This window comes from Tigriopus californicus, chromosome 5 (genome assembly GCF_007210705.1).
Source record: "Tigriopus californicus strain San Diego chromosome 5, Tcal_SD_v2.1, whole genome shotgun sequence".
Lineage (NCBI taxonomy): Eukaryota > Metazoa > Arthropoda > Copepoda > Harpacticoida > Harpacticidae > Tigriopus > Tigriopus californicus.
In genome coordinates this window covers 14,317,628-14,327,033 of record NC_081444.1, presented here as the reverse complement: position 1 = coordinate 14,327,033, position 9,406 = coordinate 14,317,628, and the positions used below count along the sequence as shown (strand labels likewise).

Below are 9,406 nucleotides of genomic sequence, written 5' to 3'. Positions count from 1 at the left end.
GAAAATATACATGAATAAGGAAAACAAAGAAGAAAAAAGAGAGAAACGAAATAGTAAATGCCACTCAGGAGCGTGAAAAAAGGAATGCGTTACGAATATCTTTTAAAATTCTTTTTTAGGTCGTTACAATTACACCATTTTAAAAATGAAATTGGATGGCAGTTCCTTTTTCGAAAAAGGGAACGAATTACTGTAATTTCGTTACTTGTAATTTCATTACTACTGCCCTGGCAATGAGTCATTAAATGATTGATGTAGAGCTTTACAATTGAGATTGAGCTCCTCAGAGCTGATTAAGTGTAGGTACAAATGCCTTCGGGCTCATTGTGTATATGAATGACAATGAAAGTAAAATACTCAACAAGATGATATAAGAGCAAATGCCGAGAAACTTTTCACGCCGCATGGCTTGTTTTCAAGTTCTTTGCTAGTGGCAACATTGCGGATATGTTTGATTTGTCATGGAAAATGCTGGTATATTGCATAAAGCGACATGTACATGTTTAACGCAATTTATATCCCATGTTTTCATATTTGGTTTGAATCACCTGAATTCAAACAACTATATGATAGGCTAAATGAATTTCGCATTGTGCAAAAAGAGTTGCAGATTTTATCCGCAACTTACTGTACCTAACCTCAAAATCCTCTGGCAAGTTTGCTTTGATGTAAGATGAAAGTACTGATTATGACCCAATCGTTTGTAACACGAAAACACACTTCATCCAGAGGAACGTCGCATATCTTCCGGTAACCACAAATATGTTTTCCGTTTGGAAGTAGAAGAAAGAAGAATTGGATCGAGATATACGATCACAAATACTTTTATGAACTCGTTATGTGTGTTTGGTTGTACGAGTACTTCTTTTTTTAGGGACCAGAGGATCTTATAGCTTTCGAAGCATAACTTGCCAGACAATCGAGTTAGGGTACATTTAGACTAGGATGGAAAACCAGGATTGAATCCGGTTTGAGGATGGAAGTAGCCCTGCTTCAATATTCAAGATTGAATCTTCGGTACATTTCCATCCCTAAACCGGATTCAATCCGGGGATGGAATCATTTTGTTTGATGAGGATGAATCTCATGCTCAGTGTAGCCAAGCAAATTGCAAAAAGTGCCAGTGATGTTCACATATTACAATCCCTACATGAGAACTAAATACCTTTGCTATGTTTTTTTTTTTTTAAAGAAGTGATTTCGCTACGATTTTATAGATCCATCTAGTTCCTTATCGTGGCGGTAATATTTGAACAGTTCCCACAATTTTACTTTTCTACTGCTGTTTAAGGAGTTAATAAAACCATATAGCCTACATTACCAAGATGTTTGGGTTTCAATGTATTTAGCATGCCAATTCAATACTTGAAGCTATCGCAGCTTGCTGATTTGTCCTTTTAAATAATATAATATTCAGGGTTTGTGTTTTGTTTCATTTGGCATTACGCCTGACAAAGTGGCGTTCCTGCACGGAATGATTGAACATGGTCGAGAATTAGAGTGCAGAGAGAAATGTGATCAGTGATCACCAAAAGACACAAAAATGATTCTTCAAATAAATCACGGATCTTAATCAATATTATGTAAAATCAAAATCAACAGTAAACGGAACTGAACTTATGGAGCATCTATTTCGAAAAGATAACTCCTGATTGGCATTGAATACTTTTATTGGAATTTACATTTTGTGATTTTCATTCTTCATTAGTTTATATTCTACTAATAAATTGTTCAAACAAAATTGGTATTATAGGAAATATGAGCTCTTGGATCAGGGATTTCCTCACCAAGTGCACTCAAGCTGTTTGAGTTGATGGCTCCTTAGACAGCACTAGACACGTGGTGTCTGGAGTACCTCAAGGAACTTTCCTGGGCCTCATCTTGTTCGTATTGTTCATTCCTTTACTACATGGATTCTCCCTCCAGCCTTCAATATCTTTCTATGCTAATGATGTTAAGCCAGTGTTTGCTAGAAATTCTAGGAACCAAGCAGACCTACAAAATGACTTGGGCATAATATACAAATACTTTGGGATTAGGATGTGGTTCTCTCATGACAATGTTTTAGTTTGTATACATGCATAAACAATGAAGACTCTACCAATCAATTGTCCAACCGCATCTAGAATATGCTTTCCCAATTTGGGCACCAATGACAGCTGGGGCTTGGAATAAGATTAAAAAAGTGCCAATATATTTTACAAGATCTTTTGTGGGGATGAACCACCTAAGTTGTTGGGAACAACTTCAATATTTAGAATGAAATAGTGGTCAGCGTAGGTACAATTGTTACCTAATACTGTGTATTTTGAAATGTCTCCACGAGCTTTGCCCTGATCCGGGAATAGAATATAGCAATAGTGACACAATGGCATCACATGCAAAATGCAATCAGATAAAAAGTTAGTCCTTCATAATAAACCGAGCACCAAACCCTTTACGTAGGTAAAATTTTGGCGTTGGAAAATCACCTTTTTTCGGCACTTCATTCCCAGTGAACAGACCACTGATGATGGACCAGACACCATAGAATGTCTAAACCACAGATCATATTTTCATTTTGGTGTCTAGCAAGGTGTCTAGTGACTCACTCATTTTCTTTGGCTAGCGTAGCCGGATTTTGAGTGAGCTTGTCATTGACGGCGCTCTGTCAGGACCGCGGAACTCATAGATAACTTCTATGGCGGAACTCTAGGTCGTTAGAAGTGATGAGCCAGTCACTCTTGTCTTTTTTTTGGTGTACAGATCCGCTGACGCCAAGTGCATATTTCTCTGGCCTGAGGTCGAGCCGCTAAACGTTATGCTCCACCGATTAGTTGGCGGTGCTACTTTTTTAAACTTAACCTAACCTTATCAAACCTAACCTAACCTTACCTAACCTAACCCAACTTAACCTAACACGATATTAATAGCCTTTAAGGTCTCTCTCCAAACCTTTCTAACAGTTTGTCACAAATTGAAAAATGAGCACCGCCAACTAATCGGTGGAGAATAAGGTTTATCGGTCGGGCCAAATGCCATTCCGAGATCTCGTCATTTTATATGATCTGTGGGTGGACAGACTGGAATTCGGAAAGATCCCAATACTGTCTCTCAACCTTTTGTGGCTGTTTTTACTTGTCACTTTTGTTGCCATTTACACTACGGAGAAATTTGTGATTGAATCCAGTTTCAGAATGGAAGATCGACTCCTGGTTTGCTCAAGATGAAAACTTCATCCTTTTTCTATTCCGAAATCAGTTTCAATCCTGAAACAAACATTTGTTTTTTGGGGATCAATCTTCACGTCTCATTTCGTCAGCTGAAAGCTCAAATGGTGGACGTGCACTTTTATGGACGTTACCCAGTATGAAAATCCACTCAACAGTTGCTGCATCAAAAGCTGTCATTTGGAGAGACCATGAAGTAAAATCAGGGTTGCCAAAGTATTGTTCATTGTTGCTGCCACTTCAGAACCCAAAGTATGATCCAACTTTGCCAAAAAAATTAGCAAATCATTTAGAATGCCAGACTTGTCCTTGAGTTGCTACATGTTTTTTCCTACAGAAATGGATTATTCCTAATTAAAATGAAGACATTCAAAGAATCTGAGGAGCTGCAAAACCTTCACAGGGTTTTGAAGGACACATTGATGTAAAAAGTTTCAGCCTCATATTAAAAGATTACATTGCTAAAGGATTCAGTGGTCATGGGATCAAACCCATGAACCCGAGCAATGCTTGGTCGCACGTTAACCAATTGCACTACATCCATCTCCCCTTTTTATTATTATCCAATAAATCATTCTTGTTTTTGGATATAATGATCACATTGCCTAAAACTTTGGCTAGTCCTGTGTTGACAGCCATATTTCATCCAACTGGAGTTGCTGTGAACCAGACCCAAAGGTGCAGCATCAGTTCAGGACCAAATCCCAGGTACAAGCCTTAGAGGGCTATCTATGGTCATGCATTGAATATGATTGATATGATCAATTTTCATGGAATTTCTACTTAACTGGAATACCTAGGTCCTCTCCACAATACCATCCCTTAGATTTACAGACATGCAGATTTCCCTTTAGATGATTTTTCCACTAAGGAATTCCCCCAGGATATTGAGGTTGAAAAAATTGTATGATTAAGCACGTCCTTTGGAGGCATTTTGAAATGAGCCACTTCTTAGAGATTGCGTCACAATTTTGGACTTAGCAGAAGTATTGACTTTGGTCAGTTTGGACTGGTGTGAGTCTGTCAAAAAGCTAGAAATCTCACAACTCTTCCAACATTAATAAACACTTCATAGGACAGCGTAATTGGTTCAACTATTTGGCAAAGTGGGATCATGTGTTCAAATTCCTTCTTTGTGTGGACTGTGGATTGGTGGAACTTGCTTCCCCTGGGAATGATTCTAAGTGTCTTGTCCTTCAAGAAGTTGGTTAGTACTAAGAGAGCAGAATGGGACTAATTTCACTATTCAATGCCCTTTCCTCTATTGCTGTCTGAACTGTCAGTTATCTGTGCCTAGAGCTTTATGTATCTACCTTGAACTGTCCCTGTACCCATATGCAATGCTTGGTATATTGCTGCTTGGTGGCTCGGGGGCTTTTTTCTCTTTTCTCTTTCTTTCGTTCTTCCCAATTATTCGTATTTTTTTTCTTTCATCCATTTACTTATTCTCACACAATGTGTTTTCAAGTGGCAGCAACAATGAACAATATTTTGGCAACCCTGATTTTACTTCATGGTCTCTCCAAATGACAGCTTTTGATGCAGCAACTGTTGAGTGGATTTTCATACTGCGTACCGTCCATAGTGCACTTTTCCACTCCTTTAAAATTCAATTGAAATTGAATGAGAAACAATAGTTTTGAACTGCGACACCAGTGAATGATGTCATGCCCACCATCAGTGGCCCTGACCTGCCTGATAAACTCAGTCCAATGGATGGACCCCTCTTGTTAATCCTTCCTCTTCCTATGTCATGGATGCCCAAGCCCGTGGAGGGCTTTACGCTCATTGGTGTCAACTATCAGCCAACCGCACACCATGATCACCTTGAGTCCTCAGACCTCACATACATCTTGCAGAAAGGAAGACTCCTGGAGGAAGACATCATTGGCGGTGACATCCACACCTGATCTGACTTGAGTGAATCCACCAAGCTCGCCCAGATCCTTTGTGCCAATGATTGGGAATCAATCATTCTGGGCTTCGACCCGGGAGTCCCAACACTCTTCTACTCCCTGCCCTGAGAGCCTTTATACTTGACCACTTCTTTATATCAGAAAATATTCCGTCTCCGGCCAATTTCATCCATGTACCGGCCTTTTTTTATCCCCTCCCGATTTCTTTCACCTTCAAGATACCCAGAAATTTCCGTCATCTTAGAGATCTTACCTCAGAGTTGGGTGTGTGGACGTTATTCAATATAAAAATCCTCTGAATGAAGTGGGCCATGGGTGCTCATTCTGCTTAACGTCCAAGCCTCGACTCCGAGGTAAGAACAGTTAAAAAGCAAGCCTCTGGGCATGACTCGAAATGGGAGTTGCGTGGTCAATTTACAGAAACTTGAAGCTCAATTTCAGGCCTCTGGAATTCTCCATCAACACCGGGAATGTAAACCACCAAGCTCCATTTAACCAAGACATGTCGCCAGCATTTAAATCGCCGTCCTTTTCAGAAGAGAGGAGGGTCCAAGCTCATACATCGTACCATCGAGATCTGAGGAGTGAAACACTCCAAACGAGTCCAAAGCCTCTGAGGAGAGCAGAGTCATACCACAACTGGATGTTCAGAACTTTGATGTCTTTATCGGTATCGTCCCAGAGGCAGCCGTTTTTCATAAGCACGAGAAATTGGAGTGCACAAGGTTACAGGGATGTCCAGAAAACTACCATCCCCTTTTGCAGCCCTGGGCGAAACCCGATATGGGCGTGGCCTTTAAGAAAGTGAAGAGCAAAGCTACTTTAACATGTGGGATCTCGCCTTTCTAGCTTTCATTTGTCTGGACCTAAGTCTAGCTCTCCAAGAAAAGTGCCAAAAACACATCAGTACCGCCCTCCATTCCTGTTTTGTCCCACCAAAATGGATATTTGGTTGAAGACATCTTCATTCACAACAAGGGTCCATAGGACCATCTCCCTTCAGAATCTTGTCCTTGAAGATGTCCAACCTACCATCACAGCTGTCCATTCTCCAGATTCTTACTGTATGCATCTCTCTATGCGGTAATTCATTCTGTTTTATATATTTTAAGCAAACAAAAAACTATAAGGTACAATGAGTATTTTTAATTAATCCCAGATGTTTGGTTTGGTTTGACAGAACATTTCAAATGACCTATAATTTGGATAAAGACCATTATTGGATTTATAGGATACAATGAGAACATAATTGACCATACAAATGGATGGCAATAACGCAGATATAACCTCTGCAACTGAACTCTGACCTTATTTGAAAATACGGGCATGGATCGTATGATGTGTCTAGGGTTGAGGTCGAGGAGTAGGTGGATTTAAATGAAGGCCCGGAATAACGTCAGGTCCATTGCCTCCAATCAATGGTTCTCTTCTCTTGAAGTGTCTTGGGTGAAAGGAATGCTTAGGAAGACGGCCCATTAGTTCAATCTGAAGTTCTTGACAGTTCAAAACCTCTCCATTCTGGGGATTTGAGCATCAATTGCCAACATAACATGCGGGAGGATCAATCCGGACACCATGACCACCAATCAAGGTATCCAAACAAAGTCAATCTTCAATAACATGGTCTTGGAGAGAGCTGTGCTCACATATAAAGTGGCCTTGATGAAACCAGGGTGTTTTCCAAAGTCAAATCATTGATGTCATGGTGTTTGTTACTACTTTCCCTTTGCGGTTGCTAATGGGCATTGGACAACAAGATATACTAATTAGTTTATTCCAACTCCTTCCTCAAACATAGATACCGACAATGTGAATTGATTGCTTGAACAAAGAACATAGATCTAATACTTGATTGAGTAGATTATCTGTTTTCGGCAACAAGATTCAATCGCCTCTAGTGTAAATGGATGAATAAGATGGATCTTCAAGATTCAATCCCAAGATGCAACCCTGGGATTCAATCTTGGAGATTCAAACCTGGACTTCCATCCTAGTATAAAGGTACCCTTAGTTTGGTGGCATGCAAGGAAACATTCTTGTGATCTTAGAACAACTTTTAAATATGATTTGAAGCATCTGCCGTTACAGTTTTTTTCCTATGATGCGTCATACAAATGAAAAACATGACAAGGAACTCATTGGGGAAAATCAAGCTTGAAAGAAAAAAGTATAGGAGACGGACCAAGGCAAGAGTATATGGTGCTCACTAAATTGAAATAGATTAAAAGAACAGGAGTTAAGATATGATCACTCAAATAGCGGCACCTACCCTTGAAATCGGATGTTATTGTACCTTTACCCAAGGATGCCTGTAACAGGTGGATTACAGGAAGTTACAAGAGATGATACCATACGACATCTTACTCTAACTGGATAATTTGACAATTTCTTTTTTATGTAGCGAAAAATCTCGAGGTTAAGAATAAGCTTTACCCTAAAATGAAAGTACCTTTCCGCGATTTTCCTTTAATAGACCCATCTAAATAAGAGCTTTGACAAAAATGTAAAATCGGCGTAGCTCTGCTGATGTCCACTCTTCTAGTTAAAGGTCTCTTTGTTCTACTCAAGCAGGGTTCTTGTTTTCGCGCGAAATTTTTCAAAATTACATATTGGAATGAGTTATTCCGGGGATCCATGTATTTTCGCAACCATGGCCGACGAGCCCGTGTTGTTTTGGCCTTAAAACTTGAAACAAGAGCTTTATTCTAAGGTGGCTGGCTCGCATCCCGTGAAACAAGATGAACTGATGGGAGGAACAAGATATCTCTATTTAAAGTTTTCCCCCATTCATAACATGGCATTGCAACTTTGCTTTTGCACCTAGGACCTTGCAAGGCCAGCAGAAATGAAAATGTGAGCAAGTTTGCACCTTCATTACCCTTGCAGGCACCAACCGGAAAGAGCGAAACTTGGTCACATTGTTCTTCCTGGGGCGACAAAATTCCGTTTGGAGGCTGCCATGCCAAATTTAGAACGTCGTTCGATGCATTGGCCTTGGTGGACGCGGTACAAACGGGACAAGTCGTCCTTTGATTGCCAAGCCCAGGATTGGCATCATGAAACAATAACAGATAAAAGGACTCAGAAATGCGACCTTGGGAGCACCACCAACCCAGAATGAAGAGATTAATCAAATCAAAATTCGTGAATGAAAGTGCGTTCGAAAGCTTGAGTTCGAAATAGCGACACTCATCAACAACAGCAACAACAACTCAAGGACACTTTAGCTGACACTGACAATTTGATAATAAAAATTGAACAGAGAGATCACATCAATCGTACTGTTTGTTTACATTTGAAATCTGAGCTAGTAATGGCCTTCATCTATTTTTGTCCGAAATCATAACGGAAGAGGTTGGAACTGAATCAGTCTCCTTGGGTATTTCATTACTTAATTGCTTCCCCATTTCAGTATCCTTGACACACATTCATCCATTATTGGGACAAAATCAATGTTTATGTGAATAGATTTAACTATCAAAAAACAATCCCAATCTGAAATTTATGTACCAATCCCCCTTGATTTTTTTTCGGGTTGGTTGGACTTGTAAGGACTTATGAACCAATTTTAGGGCATGTAAATGCTATTGATATAAACATTTACGATATTGGTATGATGTTTGTTCTCTCCATGTACAAATCACTTATGAAAATCCTAGGAAATGATATTTACGATTCGTACAACAAATTAGCTGCTCTGCTACCAACCCAAAATGGAGGTCATCATATTCATTATGACAACGTGTCCAAGAATAAAGCTTTGAGCCAGGTACGTTTCTCTTGCTCAATTCTACTAGATTCTACCAATTTGTCGTCGAATCCCAAAGCGGTCAAAGAAAGGTTTTCAAATTTTCATAATTGTCGATTCAGGTGGAAAATTTTTATTGTTAAATTTCCAGCATTTCATGAACAGAGCTTATAATAGATTTTGTCTACCATTGGAAAATTGGTGGTCCTTTATGCTGGTGCATTTCTGACGTTTTTGCATGTTGTTGAGCAACCCAACCAAGACTTGGACGAACGACTTTCTACTTTATCCGGATAACAGGAGATTAGGCTTTGATGATGGAAGATCATCAAATCAGCCTTTCAAAGGCAAGATGTCGAGAAGGAATGTGAAGATGAATTTAAAGAGTATCAGTACATTTCTTCTCCTTAATTTTGCTGACGAACTTTATAATTAGGCCTTTATCTGTCCCTTTCTTTCGCACCGGCGACCCCCAGAGAAATGTAAAATGAGGTTTTTAGTCGCATGTCGCAAGATTTTGGAGTATCAAAAGC

General features: G+C 39.6%; 1 protein-coding gene across 2 annotated transcripts in view; it reads right to left on the bottom strand.

Moving 5' to 3' along the window:
- LOC131879996 (uncharacterized) overlaps window positions 1-9,406 on the bottom strand; it is a 47,740-nt gene that overhangs the window by 26,262 nt on the left and 12,072 nt on the right. The window contains exon 1 of one of the 2 annotated variants that reach the window (XM_059226496.1): window positions 5,379-5,484. The exons of the other annotated variant lie outside the window; for it this stretch is intronic. The gene's annotated coding sequence lies outside the window, so the exon portion shown is untranslated. Of the gene's footprint in view, window positions 1-5,378; window positions 5,485-9,406 lie in introns of those variants that run through there. 2 annotated transcript variants of the gene reach the window in all.